Raw genomic sequence first — 18109 nt, forward strand, 5'->3', positions numbered from 1 at the left:
TGTCCAACATTTAAAGCTGAAAGCAGGAAAACCAAACACATAACCTTTTATGCATAAAACTTACTTTTACTATGGACGTTTTAAGTGGTGAAAAGTTGGTATTTTGGGCTAAGATAAATTTATTCTTACAAACAAACCATACAAAACTAGCCAAAGAAAAGGTAAAACAAATACAATGCAATACCGCATGATTACTTTACTATCAGACATATCTACAGAGCATGTAATACAAAGATCGTTGATTCACAATGTCAATAGAACTGTTATAAGGGACATTTTTATCGGTCCCATCAAATTCCAGCATCAACTACCAGATCAAAATGGAAAATGTGTTATATATACATTCTGTTGTTATTTATGGCACAAGGAAACTTCCCTTCCAGACCTTACCCATGCTTAGGTGCTATGTCTGCATAGAATTTTCATATTATGCATAACATTATTGCCAGCAAAAACTACCGTTGACCATCATCTCTGAAAATAATATATTAAGATATCCATATAAGGTGTTGGCAGAAGAGTTGTACAATATTAATCAATTGTTTCAGTAAGAGATGTAAACTCTTAGAGAGACAAAGCAATGAGTGGTTGTGAAAAACGGGGTTTCGAGTTAAAAAATAGCCCCATACAGTGAATCGTGCTACCCTGAGCAGCTCTCCTTTCATAATATTTACAAAGTAATCACAGCATGGAAGAAAAATAAATGTTAACCTTGGTCTTAGATCTGAAGGACCTGACAGCTAACTAGCTCAATAAAGCCAAAATGTCGACTAGCAATGCTCTTCCTATCAACCTCAGAATCAGAAATACTAGTAGAAGGATCGAAGGTCGATGACGATGAAGATGATGTAACTGCACCTTCGCTTGTGTCAGCCTGCAAAACAGCGACATTGTCACTAATGTCTTTCGTAATAACATGAAGCTTTCCCAAGAATCCAGCTAGTAGGTAAGGTGACTCTGAATCTGTGTGATCTACAACAGGTACTTTCCTCAAAATGACTTTCCATGTATCTTCCTGGGGATCATACATTTTAATCTTACCGCTGTCTAATGAACTAGAAGGATCCAACACATACAAGTTACCATCCACCACAACGCTTAATTTTGTCCCTGCCTGCCTTGCAGGCCAACCATCTCCCATACCGTTTGGCATCTCCAGCCAAGAATCAGTAGCAGGATCATAGGCTTCACCACCAACATCTACAAAGAAAGGCCACGAATATAAGCTCTGTGGTACACATAGTTTTCCTCTAAATGATATCATTCCAGTAGCAATTGGTTTTAGCATATCTGCCAAAAAAGCTGTGGGTAGAACTTGAGCTCGTGCAAATGGCATGTTTGGAATTTGGGTCCAGGTATTTGTAACAGGATCATAAACCTCTGCCTACTGAAGTGGAGTCAATCCACCTCTGCCCCTATTCACTCCACCTACCACATAAAGGTTGTTGTTCAGGAAAGTTGTTTTACAATAAGCCCGTGCAGCTATGTTACCAGAAACGAGAAACGGGAAATGAAACGAGAAACGACAACGGTTCGAGAAACGTAGTTTGGAGGTTTCGCATTCAAGAAACGAGGAGAGAGAAAAAACAACAAAAATATGAAAAACACAGATTTAATTTCAATTTTCAATATAGTTTCAACTAGATTTACGGCCAGATTGGAATAAAAAATTAAATAAATTGAATACGGTTTATCTCACATACTAATGCTTAACAAATTGACCATTAAATATATGTCTTTTGTTTCTTATGCCTTCTGCTAATTATTGTTTATGTGTGGAAATTTCAAAAAATATATGTCTTTTGTTTCTTATGCCTTCTGCTAATTATTGTTTATGTGTGGAAATTTCAAAAAATTGTATATATATGTCACCCAAGACCAAAATATACCATTCGGAGAGAAACAATAAGTAAAATCTACAATTGAATGTACACTTCTTAAACCATATATGGAATTATGTTTAAGCTATGAGTTTTACCCATATATATTAATGCAGAGATTAACTTAAAATTAATGCAGAGATTAACTTGTTTTCAAAAAGGGAAATCGACCTAGGTGGTATCTGGTCTTCAATTGCTATTAGGAGTGCTAGTAGTTCTCAGTTTGATGAGCTTAGTGAAACTCTACTCTTCAGGTTTCTTTGTGAATGATGCAAACAACTGCAAACACTTTTACATTCATAAAGAATATCCAAATGTTACATCTATAGAACTCTTTTCCAAACTCCAAGACATTAAGAAAAAGTAGAGGCAATTCAGAATATGATAGAAAAATCCTTAGATGAGATGCATGGCGAAGGATCCGAAGGCCCAAAGACAGTCGAATCAGAGCGTTTGAAATTCAGCACAGCTCTTGCAGAAATTCTCGTCCCTGTGGATTCTATTAAAATTTGGTGCATTTGGTACTTCATTGGTAAACATATGCTTCATTGCAGGAATCTATGAACACACAGGAAGGGAATTTGGTACCTGAAATTTTTAAATAAATATATGCAAAGAGAAAAAAAACAGAGCTGAGAACGAACTCTAAAGAAACAAATTACAACGAACTGAGCTCTCCATGCCGTTACTATGATAAACCGAATTTTCATTATATTGGCTTTGGTTGTATTCACCCGAAGAACATTGTGCAGGTAAATTGTACTCTGTTGTGACATTTCATTGTTAACTGTGTCTAGACGGTTTATCATAGGTACGATGCAGAGGAGGCCAAGTTCCTGTCCCATAAGGGTCTTGCACAAAAGGGAATTTAACCAAACAAACAAACAAACAAAAGACGTCGCAAATGGAAGACTATAACATGAAATAGAAATTCAAGCGAATCTTACCATCGCAAAAATCAATGGATCCTTAGGGCTTCAGCTCAAAATCCTCAAAATCATAATTTCCACTACAAAGCCTTCGACAATTTTAAAAAAATTTCAACCATAAACCTGCATAAATCAAGATGGCAGCGTTCAGAAGCGAATGGAGTTGCAGCTAATTTACCCACAGAAATACTGAAAAAATAAAACTCTTCAATTCCACAACCCATAACACTCCACCTTCACCTCAATCTCTGACATGTTTCTGCAGTTGCCGAAGATGAGAGAGAAACAATGGTTCCTTGAGTATGGCAAGAGCTAGGTAGTTTGAAAAGTTATTATGGAAACCAGCTATTTGATCCAACGGTAGCAATTATTCGAATCGTCTAACATCAAATCAGACGGACGATAACGATGACAGGAATTATGTTTAAGCTATGAGTTTTACCCATATATATTAATGCAGAGATTAACTTAAAATTAATGCAGAGATTAACTTGTTTTCAAAAAGGGAAATCGACCTAGGTGGTATCTGGTCTTCAATTGCTATTAGGAGTGCTAGTAGTTCTCAGTTTGATGAGCTTAGTGAAACTCTACTCTTCAGGTTTCTTTGTGAATGATGCAAACAATTGCAAACACTTTTACATTCATAAAGAATATCCAAATGTTACATCTATAGAACTCTTTTCCAAACTCCAAGACATTAAGAAAAAGTAGAGGCAATTCAGAATATGATAGAAAAATCCTTAGATGAGATGCATGGTGAAGGATCCGAAGGCCCAAAGACAGTCGAATCAGAGCGTTTGAAATTCAGCACAGCTCTTGCAGAAATTCTCGTCCCTGTGGATTCTATTAAAATTTGGTGCATTTGGTACTTCATTGGTAAACATATGCTTCATTGCAGGAATCTATGAACACACAGGAAGGGAATTTGGTACCTGAAATTTTTAAATAAATATATGCAAAGAGCAAAAAACCAGAGCTGAGAACGAACTCTAAAGAAACAAATTACAACGAACTGAGCTCTGAAAAAATACAGGTTAACAAAAACGGCCGTAGAAAACGGTGTTTCCCGTGCCGTTACTATGATAAACCGAATTTTCATTATATTGGCTTTGGTTGTATTCACCCGAAGAACATTGTGCAGGTAAATTGTACTCTGTTGTGACATTTCATTGTTAACTGTGTCTAGACGGTTTATCATAGGTACGATGCAGAGGAGGCCAAGTTCTTGTCCCATAAGGGTCTTGCACAAAAGGGAATTTAACCAAACAAACAAACAAACAAAAGACGTCACAAATGGAAGACTATAACATGAAATAGAAATTCAAGCGAATCTTACCATCGCAAAAATCAATGGATCCTTAGGGCTTCAGCTCACAATCCTCAAAATCATAATTTCCACTACAAAGCCTTCGACAATTTTAAAAAAAATTCAACCATAAACCTGCATAAATCAAGATGGCAACGTTTAGAAGCGAATGGAGTTGCAGCTAATTTACCCACAGAAATACTGAAAAAATAAAACTCTTCAATTCCACAACCCATAACGCTCCACCTTCACCTCAATCTCTGACATGTTTTTGCAGTTGCCGAAGATGAGAGAGAAACAATGGTTCCTTGAGTATGGCAAGCGCTAGGTAGTTTGAAAAGTTATTATGGAAACTGGCTATTTGATCCAACGGTAGCAATTATTCGAATCATCTAACATCAAATTAGATGGACGATAACGATGACAGCAAAGACCACAGGAAATTTCATCTCAGAGGGAACGCCTTACGGCGTAAAAATAACTATTTCAATAATACAAACTACAGGTTCCACGGGTACTGCACAGGCAGTCGAATTATTACTGCACTCGTCATGTGCTTATTGTTTGCTCCGTATCAAACACTTTTTTGTGATCAGATCTTCGCATCAGAAACAACAAAGTGATCGGATCTTCGCATCAGAAACAACAAAGTCATGTTCTGATGCCCCAAACTTGATCTAGTTTCGGATCAATTTTTGACTTTGTTTCATGCCGCATTGGGATAGATAATGGGCCATACCTCATGGTTCTCAGCCAGATCGGAAGGAAAGACCTCAAACAGATGAGACTCGTGATAGGCGGCGCCATTCCGTAAGTGGATGGCATAATCGTAGGATTTAATGGATACGCCAACAGGTACTGTGTTCCCTTTCTTGTGACGCGTCCCCGTCAATTTCCGGTCACGGTCAATATTATTACTGCGCGTGCCCGCGCATATTGAACTTTAAAATTTTAAGCATATCTTTGAAAATTTTCGGCCCTCCTTACGAGAATCGAACTGTGAACCTGTGTATACCTTCTCTGCGAGCACTTCGTCGTAGACATCAACATCCCCGGAATAAAATCTGGTCGGGTGAGGTGCAGTTTGCTTCGCAGCTAAAGAGCTTAAGAAAGCATTCTGCTGAGCGATGTATCGGAGTTGTCCTGCTATTTCAGATTTAACCTCAATTAGATGAAAATGAAAAGAAAATAAGCCTACCAAAGAACTTTCAGTCTGTGAACCGCGAAGCAAAGAAATAGACGCAGATTCCTTTAAAATTTCATCCGGATTTGGCCGATTAGTCGTTTCTTTTTCATACTTCGGTCCGAATTCAAAAAATTTATTTAACAAAAGTACCTGCTGAATTGCCCGAGACTTGTTTCACTAAGGCAGGCACATGCCTGCACAGAAATTTAAATATCAGCAATGCATAACTTTTAAGACGATTGCTGAGAAAAATGTTCGTCTGAATAAACATTATTTAAGGTCTGAATTCAAAATATACACAATTTTACACCAAATTAGCACGCCTGGCTTCAGATCAGTAGTATTTCAAGCTCTATTTTCAAATTTGAAGAGTTCCTTAGGGCTTCAGCTCAAAATCCTCAAAATCATAATTTCCACTACAAAGCCTTCGACAATTTTAAAGAATTTTCAACCATAAACCCGCATAAATCAAGATGGCAGCGTTCAGAAATACTGAAAAAATAAAACTCTTCAATTCCACAACCCATAATGCTCCACCTTCACCTCAATCTCTGGCATGTTTCTGCAGTTGCCGAAGATGAGAGAGAAACAATGGTTCCTTGAGTATGGCAAGCGCTAGGTAGTTTGAAAAGTTATTATGGAAATCGGCTATTTGATCCAACGGTAGCAATTATTCGAATCGTCTAACATCAAATCAAACGGACGATAACGATGACAGCAAAGACCACAGGAAATTTCGTCTCAGAGGGAACACCTTACAGCGTAACTAGGTAGTTTGAAAAGTTATTATGGAAACCGGCTATTTGATCCAACGGTAGCAATTATTCGAATTGTCTAACATCAAATCAGACGGACGATAACGATGACATCAAAGACCACAGGAAATTTCGTCTCAAGCCATTCCGTAAGTGGATGGCATAATCGTAGGTTTTAATGGATACGCCAACAGGTACTGTGTTCCCTTTCTTCTGACGTGTCCCCGTCAATTTCCGGTCACGGTCAATATTATTACTGCGCGTGGCCGCGCATATTGAACTTTAAAATTTTAAGCATATCTTTGAAAATTTTCGGCCCTCCTTACGAGAATCAAACTGTGAACCTGTGTATACCTTCTCTGCGAGCACTTCGTCGTAGACATCAACATCCCGGAATAAAATCTAGTCGGGTGAGGTGCAGTTTGCTTCGCAACTAAAGATCTTAAGAAAGCATTCTGCTGAGCGATGTATCGGAGCTGTCCTGCTATTTCATATTTAAGCTCGATTAGACGAAAATGAAAAGAAAATAAGCCTACCAAAGAACTTTCAGTCTGTGAACCGCGAAGAAAAGAAATAGACGCAGATTCCTTTAAAATTTCGTCCGGATTTGGCCGATTAGTCATTTCTTTTTCATACTTCGGTCCGAATTCAAATAATTTATTTAACAAAAGTACCTGCTGAATTTCCCGAGACTTGTTTCACTAAGGCGGTCACATGCCTGCACAGAAATTTAAATATCAGCAATGCATAACTTTTAAAACGATTGCTGAGAAAAATGTCCGTCCGAATAAACATTATTTAAGGTCTGAATTCAAAATATACACAATTTTACACCAAATTAGCACGCCTGGCTTCAGATCAGTAGTATTTCAAGCTCTATTTTCAAATTTGAAGAGTTCCTTAGGGCTTCAGCTCAAAATCCTCAAAAACATAATTTCCACTATAAAGCCTTCGACAATTTTAAAGAATTTTCAACCATAAACCTGCATAAATCAAGATGGCAGCGTTTAGAAATACTGAAAAAATAAAACTCTTCAATTCCACAACCCATAACGCTCCACCTTCACCTCAATCTCTGGCATGTTTCTGCAGTTGCCGAAGATGAGAGAGAAACAATGGTTCCTTGAGTATGGCAAGCGCTAGGTAGTTTGAAAAGTTATTATGGAAACCGGCTATTTGATCCAACAGTAGCAATTATTCGAATCGTCTAACATCAGATCAGACGGACGATAACGATGACAGCAAAGACCACAGGAAATTTCATCTCAGAGGGAACGCCTTACGGTGTAACTAGAAGAAGTAAGGAAACAAGCACAAGGAGCTGAGAAGATGATGGAAGCTTTGGCATTCATAGAAGGACAAGTTGATGAAGAAGAAAAGGAGAGAAACACCATGATATGCCAACTAGAAGAAAAGGATGATGAAATCACCAAGTTAAGATCAGAAATCACTTCTGTTAAGGCCCAATCATGTGAATTAACCAAAATGAAGGAAGAAATGGAGATTATTCCATCAAAGAGGGATGAAGAATGCAAGAAAATGAAGGAAGAAATTGTCTTTCTTAAAAATGAAGTTAACTTGCCGAATAAGAACTTGAAAAGTTCTCAAACCCTAGATGACATCCTAAGTCATCAAAGGTCTCCCCTTGATAAATCAGGTCTCAGCTATGCAGTAGAATCCTCAAGAAAGAATGATGCAAACCCTAATGTTTCAAACAACAAGGATGTGAGGAAGCCTGGAAGAAATGTTGATGATCCCAATTGCAGCAAAGGAAAGAAGAAGATTCAAGGCAATAATGGAAGAAATCCTACCCCAAGGAGACTTGCAAATGGTGTCAAGAATACAAAAGGAAATGAATATCATTATAAAATCCCAACGAAAAAACACTTCAGAAGTACATCAAGGAAATATTCATCTCCCAAGTACCAAAGTATATTTCTTGGTTATTGCTATTCTTGTACAAACTTTGCGCACATGGCAAAATATTGTAGGGCATATCACAAAGACAAATATAATGGTCCCCGTCAATCTCCTAGAAGCAATTTTTCAAGAAGAAGTCATGATCACTCATTCATAAACAAGATGGAGTGCTTCAATTGCCATAACATTGGACATATGGCATGTGATTGTAACTTTACTTCGGTCCCTACACAAGCTAGAACTATGAAAACGAAGCCAAAGAAGAAAGTTACACAAGTGTGGAGAAGGAAGCAAATTGGATCCAAAAGCCTTTTGAACACTCAAGACATCAACTCATGTTGTTGATCTAATGAGTACATCTTTGGTAGATATTATATTCAAGTCTTGATGATAAAATTCTTCCAAAAAGGATACTAATAGGGGGAGCTTGTGATTCTTGACTTTTCCTGTGGAAGCTATCCGTGAAGAGCCCTATGAAACCCTTGATGAGCCACACATGGATAATCATCTCTTGATAGATCATCTCTCGGGATTGATTCCATTGAAGAAAATCATGATATTGTGTCTTCACTACACATCCATTGTTGAAGATGTCTTCCACTTGATCACAAGGAAACAATCTTTCTTATCTTGAGCAAAAACAAGAGCTAAAGGAGTTTATGCAGGCAGGGGGAGTTGGTTGATCACATGAATAAATGCAAACATCATCTACCTCATCCATTTCCATGAAAGCATGAAAAGGCTTAGGGGGAGAAAGTCCAATAAAGAAAGGCATAATGAAAAATGGAGCTGCAAAGAGAAACATAACAAGAAGGAGAACCATGATAGGGAGAGAAACATATATATCATGGAGTACTATCATTGATGAAGGAAATATGATGGAGAAACATGATAGGGGGAGTACTTGGGCACCCCATTTTCCATTGATGTCAAAGGGGGGTGAATATTGAAAGGGGGAGAGTATCTCCATCAAGGAAAAAGGGGGAGATTGTTGAATAAAGTTTTCATTGATGGAATCATAGTTGAATTGTTGAAACAAACCCTAGATATTGTGAAAACCCTATGATACCTAAACCCTAACTATTTGACTAGACCCTATGTGCATGTGTATATTAATGAAATTCTAGATGCACTTGCCATAACGAAGCGCTAGCAATGATGTCATTATGATATCATGTTTTCATTGTTGAATCTAGCCATGTCGGTCATTAATGATGGCAATCCAATACCTTGCCCTTATATGCATTTCCCAAGCTTTGTTGGAGATGCCCTAAGAAAGAAGTTACTTTGTTTAAGATGCCCATGAAGACATATTGAAAAGGCACCCTAGCCTTGTTGAATGATGCTCATAATTCCCACGTGATGAATCCTTAATATAGTAACCCTAGATGTATGAATATGTCGAAGAAACCCTAGTCCTTTTATGCAATCCTAATGGATGAAAATCACATGCGCTAGCATGTCAAAATAGTGAAAAAATTATAATCCACTTGATTCTCTAATTCCGTAAAAGAAATTCTTTAATAGTGTTGTTATGGAAAAATATGCATATGATGAAAGAACAATTAAAGTTCCATCATTAGAGGTCATATATTAAAGGGAATACTATATACACTTATAGAGGAGGTCATAAGATTTCCAATGAGTACTCACTTGCCTCCTAATTCCTTATTGTTGAAGAGAAATCAATTTTTGAAATCAACATATGTCAAAAATTGTCAAACTATCCAAGCCGACTTGAGTAGGCTCATAACCCTTGGAAAAGAGACGTATCCCTTCAAAAAACGGAAAAAAACACTATAAATATAAACATAAATTTTTCCATTCAAGCTCAAGTTTTTCGATGGAGACAAGACAAGAGGTAGAGAAGAAACCACAGCCTAAAAAAGCAAGGAAGACAAGTTTGTGGAATTGTTCTTGGGTTAAATAGTCTCCCATAGGGTCAAGCTAGGAGTAGAGAAGTTTTCGTAGTTTCCATGGTCGAACTTTCCATAGTTTCCATGGTCTAAGTTGACGTAGTTTCCGTGGTCAAAGATGTCGTAGTTTCCATGGTCGAAGCTGCCGTAGTCACAAATGTCGTAGTTGAAACTGTTGTAGTTGTCATGGTTGAAGCTACCGTGGTCAAATTTTCCGTAGTTTCCGTGGTCGAAGCTATTGTGGCTACCATGGTCAAAGTTTCCGTGGTTGAATTTTCCGTAGTTTTTGTGGTCAAAGCTACCATAGTTTCCATGGCTGAAGCTGTCGTGGTCAAATTTGTCGTAGTTGTCATGTTCGAAGTGTTGATTTATCGGGATTGGAAAAATAGAGCTTGTTGAAGTCTTCTCTTGAGAACAGAATAGGTCAAAGTTGGAGAACTTTGTGAAGTAGCATATTGAAGATTTTTGTAGATCATTGAAGACCATGATGCATTGAAGCCATCATGAGGTGACCTTGAAGAAGTTTTGTTTGGGTAACATGAAGAGAAGTGGTGACACCTTTTTGAGAATACAAGGTTATCATTGACGAAGTGATTTGGAGAAGGCATTGTTGAAGAGATTGATAGGGCTTGTTGAAGAAGATATTAGGAGTCGGGAAGTATAACCAAATATATCTTGATGAAGTAAAGCTAAGGGTTGGAGCGCAAGAGGTTAGAGCCTCAAAAAGATAAGGTTGGTGCCTTGGAGGATAGGGTTGGAGCCCTAGAGGATTGGAGTCCTCAAGAAACCAGGTTGGAGCTTGAACTAGATATAGGGTTGGAGCCTTTGAGGTTGGTGCCTCAAAATTGACAAGGTAGAAGCCTTGGAAGTCCAAGTTGGTGCTTGCAAAATACAGGTTGGAGCCTAAGAGATTAAAGATTTGTGTCTTCATCTAGGGTTGGAGCCCTACATATATTTTACTTGATTTATTGTAAAGAAAAAATTAATAAAATCATTTATTATTATTGTTCCTTTTTTGTTCTACATATGAGTGATATAACTAGTAAAACTTTTCAAAAAAATAAATATTGATTCACCCCCACCCCCCCTCTCAGCATTTCTAACAGATCGGAGAACTATCCTTCTTCCTAGGTCTGAAAATTACTCAGTATCCACAAGGAGTGTTTATATCCAAATCCAAATATATCAAGGAAACCCTAAAGAAATTTGGGTTGGAAGATTGCAAACCAATCAACATGCCCATGACTACAGGTTGTAAATTGTGCAAAGAAGATGAAACACCACTGGTAAATTAGACTGAATACATGTCAATGATTGGAAGCTTACTGTATCTGACAACTTCAAGGCTATACATGATGCAAGTAGTGGGGATTGTGGCCAGATTTTAGGCCTTTCCATGGGAGAGTCATGTTGTTGTTGTCAACCGAATTTTCAAATATCTTCAAGGTACAATGGAATATGGACTGTGGTATGCTAAGATTGAATATTTCAAATTAAAGGCCTAAATAGATGCATATTGTGATGGAAGTCTTGATGATAGGAAGAGTACTTTTGGTGCAACTTTCTTCCTGGGTAAATGCTTGGTTTCGTGGGTTAGCAAGAAACAAGGCTCTATCTCTCTATCGACTGCTGAAGTAGAGTATATTGTTGCTGCTACCTGCTGTACATAGATTCTATGGATGAAGAAAACCTTGAAAGATATATAGGTAGAGCTGTCTGATCCCATTCCAATAATGTGTGACAACACAAGTGCCATCAGCATCTCCAAAAATCCAGTCATGCATTCAAATACTAAGCATATTCCTATCAAGTACCATTTCTTGAGGGAACAGGTTGCAGCCAACACTGTCAGACTTGAATATGTACCCACTAAAGAGCAACTGGAAGATATCTTTACCAAGCCACTAGAAAGGGAACCATTTGAATATCTCAGGTAGCAGATAGGAGTTGTGACTCCTCCCTCCAAATGACTTCATTTTGGAAGGTGGTGGCAACTACTCAACATGTGGAACTCATGGGAGAGTAGACTGTAATGGTTCAAGGGGAATGCATGAGAAGTTTTCTTTGCCACTGATGTCAAAGGGGGAGAAGATTGGCATCAAAGTAGACCATGCTTAGCCTAAGGGGAAGCTTATGGTGTTTCCATCAAGGGGGATACTGTTGGACATTTTATGGTGTCTGGGTGGATGTGTAAGTGTTGTGTAAGTGTTAACATTGATGTCAAACAAGGGTCAACATGATGATTGGGTGTTTGGGAGGAATCCCATGGTAGATACAAGCTTCTTGTAGTAAGTGTTGTGTAAGTTTTGTCATTGATGTCAAATAAGGGTCAGCATGATGATTGAGTGTTTGGGAGGAATCCCATAGTAGCTACAGGATGCTTGTAGAAAATCATCACAATAGAAGGCTCACTGAAGAAGCTAGAAAATGATGATTATAGTGATGGGCCAAATGGAACTACATGGTACCTGTAGGCTTCTTGTAGAGAATCATCACAGTATTAGGCTTACTGAAGAAGCCATAAAATGATCATCATGGCATATATGAGTTCAACAGTCCAAATAGTCAATCAACAGAGAAGTTTGCAGTCATCTTCCAAGCAACACAAGGACTCAAAGCCTACATCAAACCCTCTCCATTGGAAAGTGTTATGAACAATATTTTCAACGATATGTGGAAGTCCAAAAGTGGACTCCTGGATCAAAATATATGGTCTGCTAAAGTTCAGGGATTTGAAGCCTTAGGAAGGAAGGAATATCGGCATATTAGAAAGTAGAATGTTGGAGGTCCAGCATATTAGTTGCTATAGCACCATTTACCACTCTTGGTAGATTTGATGCTCTAGTTATGGCCTAGGGCAACCCTTCCTTTCCGGACTTGGTCCAAATTCTAAAAAATAGTGTTTTAATTCCCATACGCTATTTTGCCATGTATAAAAAGCATGTACACATGGGTCAGTGTATACCCAACCCGCGTATATGTGTTAAAACACTAAAAAATATATAATCTCCTTAATTTCAGGCGGATTTTATGGGTTTTACCTATTACTCACCTACTATAGCCCGTGGCCCAACTATTTCCCAACTGAAAAAAACTAATTTGGAGAAGTATAAATAAACCTCCATGGGAAGGCCTAAAGGGGAGAGAGATGAAATATTGATATTATAGTTGATTACATCCCCGATCAAGTTTAAAGAAATCCCTATGCCTTCTACACTCCCAAGTTATAGGAAACCTTTGTTTCCTTCTTTGAGGTGTCCATCATCTTTGTATGACATCCAGGTGTACCTTTACGGAGGAGGATTGCTGAGGCCTGGGCAAGACAGATCTGGAGGACGGATCTGCTTGTTGCTGGAGGAGGACTCAGGTTGTAGTTTCCACATTTCATTTAGCTTACATCAATAAAGAAATGTTGTTTTGTTCCTGATATTTATTGTGTTTATGCATTAATCTATGTTATGATTTACATATGAAATATTATGTTAATGCTCATTTCATGATTATATGATTTAACACCTATTTCATGAACATGCTTTCTATTACTTCTATTGTATATGCGTTGCTTGGATAAGTTACAGGTTCTAAAGGCATTGGAAGGAGCAGAGGGTTTGGAACCTACGGGATCGACCTCAAATATAGGACCTCTGGGTAATACCTATTCTTCCTACTTCAGTAGTTTAAGCATTTATATTGCTTGTATGTGTGTTTCTTTATGTTGTATACCCTCCACTCTATTGGGGTTTTCAACCCAAGACCCTAGGGTGTTTCCACCTGGAACAGAATTGGCGACTCCACTGGGGAAAATATTTTTCTTTTTCCTAGTTTGGGTTGTTTGTTCTTGATCAGGGTTTGTTTTCTTGATTTCTTGTTTTTACAATGTCAGTGACTTATTGGCTTCCCAGGAATCAAGTCTGATCTTTTGGACTAGGACTTGATTTTTTATTTTTCTTAATTAATCTTTTTATACGCGTTTTTTTAGGGATATTGTAGCGTATACACGCTTGTTTCCTCAAATATACTCGCGTATACATGAGTTTCCTGTGTTTGAAACGCATGTACATGCCTCTGTGCTTTTACACAGTCACGTATACCTAATTTTGAATTAATTTTTAAAAATATTTTGCTCAGTTAAGTCTGTTGCCTGGTGGCTTTTGCTATTTTCTGGTCATTCACTGTCATTAAAACTCTGCTTTCTTGCAAGTTTTCAATTTCGAATCTTCTTCTCGGTTAAAAACCTAGTTGACCCAGGATTGCTTTTTGAGTAAGGTTTTAGTTTGTGTTTTGGGTTCAAGGCTTCTATCAGAAGTTCTTGGTTGTTTTGGCTTTCCAGAACAAGAAATTGGTTTCAGTTTCGTTTATAACCCAACTTTCAGATTGCTTTGCTTTGGTTTCCTTTTTGGTTGATGTATTTTGTTTTTCATGGTTTTTTAGTGTCTCTTTGGCAATATTGAGAGTCTTTCTTGACATTATGTTGGTTTGCTAAAGTCTTTTATACGGCTATTCAGATCAGTTAATACATGTTTGTAGCCCTTTCTCATTTCAAGTTTCATTTTATTGATGAGTTGCATAACTTGTGAAGTTCAGGGACTCTTTATGCTTGTTTTTTGATAATTGAAGTTTAGTAATATTTTGTGACCTCAAAAATTTATTTGGGTTTTTCAAAAGAAAAAGACAAAAAACTAGCTTTTTTCTTTCTTTTTCTTTTCAAGTTTTTTTTTGGTTTCTTTTGTTTTGTTTTTGAGCAATTGTGAACTTTTTCAATTGGTTTTTCTTGGTTTAATGGAAATTTGTTATTGAATTTTTGCCCTCTTTATTTTCAAGTTGGCTTATTGATCTTGTAAAGAAACACATTTGCTCATTATATGAATATTCTTAGGATCTTGCATCATCATTTGAATTTGCATTAGGTTAGTTTGCACAATAAACATTTTCAGTCCTTTTTGTTAGATTTTGAGTGCGTGTGGAGTGTACTTCTGAAAAAGAAAAAGAAATATTTTGCTTATAAAAGTTTTTCGTAGAACCAAGTAGAAATCATTTTTCATCGAAGAAAATAACTGCATGCATATAGTTAAGTTTCTATTGATTTATTTTGCGCCGAAAACACCATAAGTTTCACTCTCGTTGTACCTTTGACTTAAAGAACAACCCTCTAAAATCAAGCGCTTTAATAAAAAGAACTAGAACTTTTTTTTAATTTTTCATTAACAAAACCAACAAATTTAGTTCTTTAGGGCCTTGGAATAGGTGAGTGGAGAGTTAACTCTCCAAGGCCACTCAAACTATCAAACATAGATGTTGAATAATGAGTGAAATCCAATGTCATTAGAAAGACCGAGAAAGCTCCATGACTAGGAGTTAAGCACGAGGGAGAGTGAAGACGAGGAAGAGAGATACCCCCTCTCCTACTTGTTGGATCCCGCCCCGAGACTGTTCTGCCTGGCTTTTGATACGAACTAGTGCCCTTAGTTGTTATTCCTAAGAATCACATAGGTGGCTACGGAGGGGAATCCGTGGCACCTGAGGCAGACGTTGCATCACATTCTTTAGTACTTCTAGAGGGTACCCTTGCGAAGCTTAGGTGCTTGCACCGGCAAAGGCTTTTGTCTGGAGGTCAACGTAACTATTTCTATTACCTTCTCTAGTAGGCTTGGGCCATCATTATCCTAGACTATATTTGAAGGTCCTTGATTTCATTTTCTTGTATTTTGGTGTCCGGTCCTCATCACCCGGAGTGGAAATACTTGGAAGTATCTTGATTGACTGTATATTTTAGGGACTTTGTTAGAGAGTGCTCTTTGCTCCTAGTTGGCCTAGATTTATAATTTTTTTGAGTCTTTAATTAGTTCTCTTAAAAATAATTAAAATTTGTTGATCGAACAGTTCGTCGGTCTAGGAGGTTTCGTGGGATTTCACCTGCAAGTGTTGAGCCTTGTTCTAGAAGGCGTAGAAGCAATTTTGCTGGTGATTTTCAATCAGTGGCAACATACGCAACGAAGATTGATCCTTCAGTTGAAGCTATTGATTTACAGAATAGACCTGGTATAAGTAGAGAGTTGGAGAGGAACATTCCAGACCTTGCTAGAGCCCTCTCCCAGTCAGAAGACATTAAAGAGGTTGAAGAACTTCCTGAGTCTCCTTTGACTCCTAATTCTCCTCTTCCTCCCGATCATTTGGATGTTTTACTATACGTCAGGACTCTGACCCACAGGCCTTCGAGCCCTAGTCTATATCAATCTATTCCTTCGATGGCCACTGCTAGGAGCATGGTTTCAACTATGAGTGCTACTAGTATGCAAACTCCTTTATCAGTACAAGGAGGAGGTACAATTTCCATACCTTCAATCACTCCTAGCACTGTAATTTTTGGCTCTACCTCCATTCCATCTTCAAGTGGGGGCACCCAAGCTTTTGCCTCTGGCACTGTTTATTTCCCCTTTGGAATGCCTACTAGCACAATTCCTTCAGTTCCATTAAGTTTTCCATCAGTTGCCTCCATGTCTATGACTTCCATGGCAAGTGGGTCAACTTCTTTTCAGGGTTTCCCTTTTGGGAGTAGTCATATACCACATTCTAACCCATCTTTAGGATCAATACATTTTCCCTCCATGGGTCAAAGTTATAATCCTTTCCAAGGATGGACTAACCCAGCTGTTAGCAAACTTGGAGCCGAGAATCAGTTCTCTTTTGGCCAACAGGGGAATATGCCATATTCCTCCGTTTAGTTCATTCCAAAGTTTTTCTCCCTATGCTCATGCGTGGAACCCTTACCAAGGGCTCTCTGCTCCATTCAATACCTCTCTAGGGGGAAATTTCACTGGATATGGAAATTTTTCGGCAGGGGTTTGACAAACTCTGATTTTTTCTACGCCATAAGGTTCTCCTTATGGTTTAGGTTTTTCTACGAAATACTTTAAGCAACCTAGTGCCTTCAAAAATCCAAGGTATTCTTTTCAGAACGTTGGAAATTCTACCCAGACCGGGTGGAATCCTCAGGGTCCTCCATGCTTACCTTTCCTGGAAACGTTAAACTTTCCAGATCTATCCAAATTGACTAACAATCTAATCCAATAAAACCTAGCTTGTTCTCCGGTTCCAACCAAACTTTCGTTGGATATAACCAAATTCAAAGGAAAGACTGGTGAAGATCCGAGCGACCATATAAACACTTTCCACTTATGGTGTTCGTCGAACTTACTGATAGATGATTCAATCAGGTTGAGATTATTTCAATGCACCCTAACCGGGAATGCATCTAAATGATACATTGAACTCCCAGGGGTCACCTTCGCTTTGTTCGGTGATTTAGCTACCATATTTTTAAACCATTTTCAGTTGCCCATTCGTTATGATGTTGGAACTAAGCTATTAGCTAATTTCCACTAGGACCATGAAATCCACATTTCGGATCATATCTAGGAATGGAGGAGAAAGAAGAGGATCATTAAAGTTGACATTCCGCGAGAATTCCTTCTTGAATGGTTTCTCAAATATTTGCAACCTAAGATTCCTAAGGATGTATCACTCTCAGGGGTATTCACTGAAGAACAAGCTATTTTTAGAGCCCAATGTCTAGAACTTATATATTCTCTATCTGGGGTTCTTCATAAAATTTTGCATGATGCTTCTAGATCCAAGGTTGATTTAGTAAATAAATTGCAGCAGTGGTCTTTACAAACTGCTTCTTCTATACAAGCATCGCCATCTGTGCCTATGCCTTCTCAACCTTCATTTATAAATGTCATTCAAAATTATAACCCCAAACGAAACCAACAATCCAACGGTAGGAAGAAAGGATGGGGTAGGAAAAAGAATTAGGATGGGAAGGGTAATGTAAACAAACCCAATAATGATGCTAGAGGGGGTAAAAAAGAGTCTAAGAAGAAAGTAAAGTTTCCATGCAAGTTGTGCAATGGTGACCATTTGAATCATCCTTTCCCTAAGATTCAAGATGCTCAGCACTTGTTGTTTCAACAAGGGTCTTACAACTCCCAGGTTGTGCTAACTATCCCTTTTCCCCAAGGGCAGCAGTTGCTTGTTGGCGGGAATTCTAGTACCAGTACCCTCGCTGGGGGCAACCAAGAAGGGGAAAATACATCAAATGTTTATATGATGAGTTCACATATTGACGTTGCTACATGGTCACGTGATTATGGTGAATCAGAATCATCTAAGGCTAAGTCTACTCCTGATGTTTCAGAGCCACTCCATATCGAGAGG

The 18109-nt window shown here is 38.1% G+C and overlaps 1 pseudogene; it reads right to left on the reverse strand.

The window, feature by feature from the left end:
- Positions 1-718: 718 nt before the first annotated feature.
- Positions 719-18109, reverse strand: part of LOC149194945 (uncharacterized) — a 48749-nt pseudogene continuing 31358 nt past the window's right edge.

Source organism: Pinus tabuliformis, chromosome 2_2 (assembly GCF_031772625.1).
Source record: "Pinus tabuliformis cultivar Carrire ecotype Pingquan chromosome 2_2, CPIR1, whole genome shotgun sequence".
NCBI lineage: Eukaryota > Viridiplantae > Streptophyta > Pinopsida > Pinales > Pinaceae > Pinus > Pinus tabuliformis.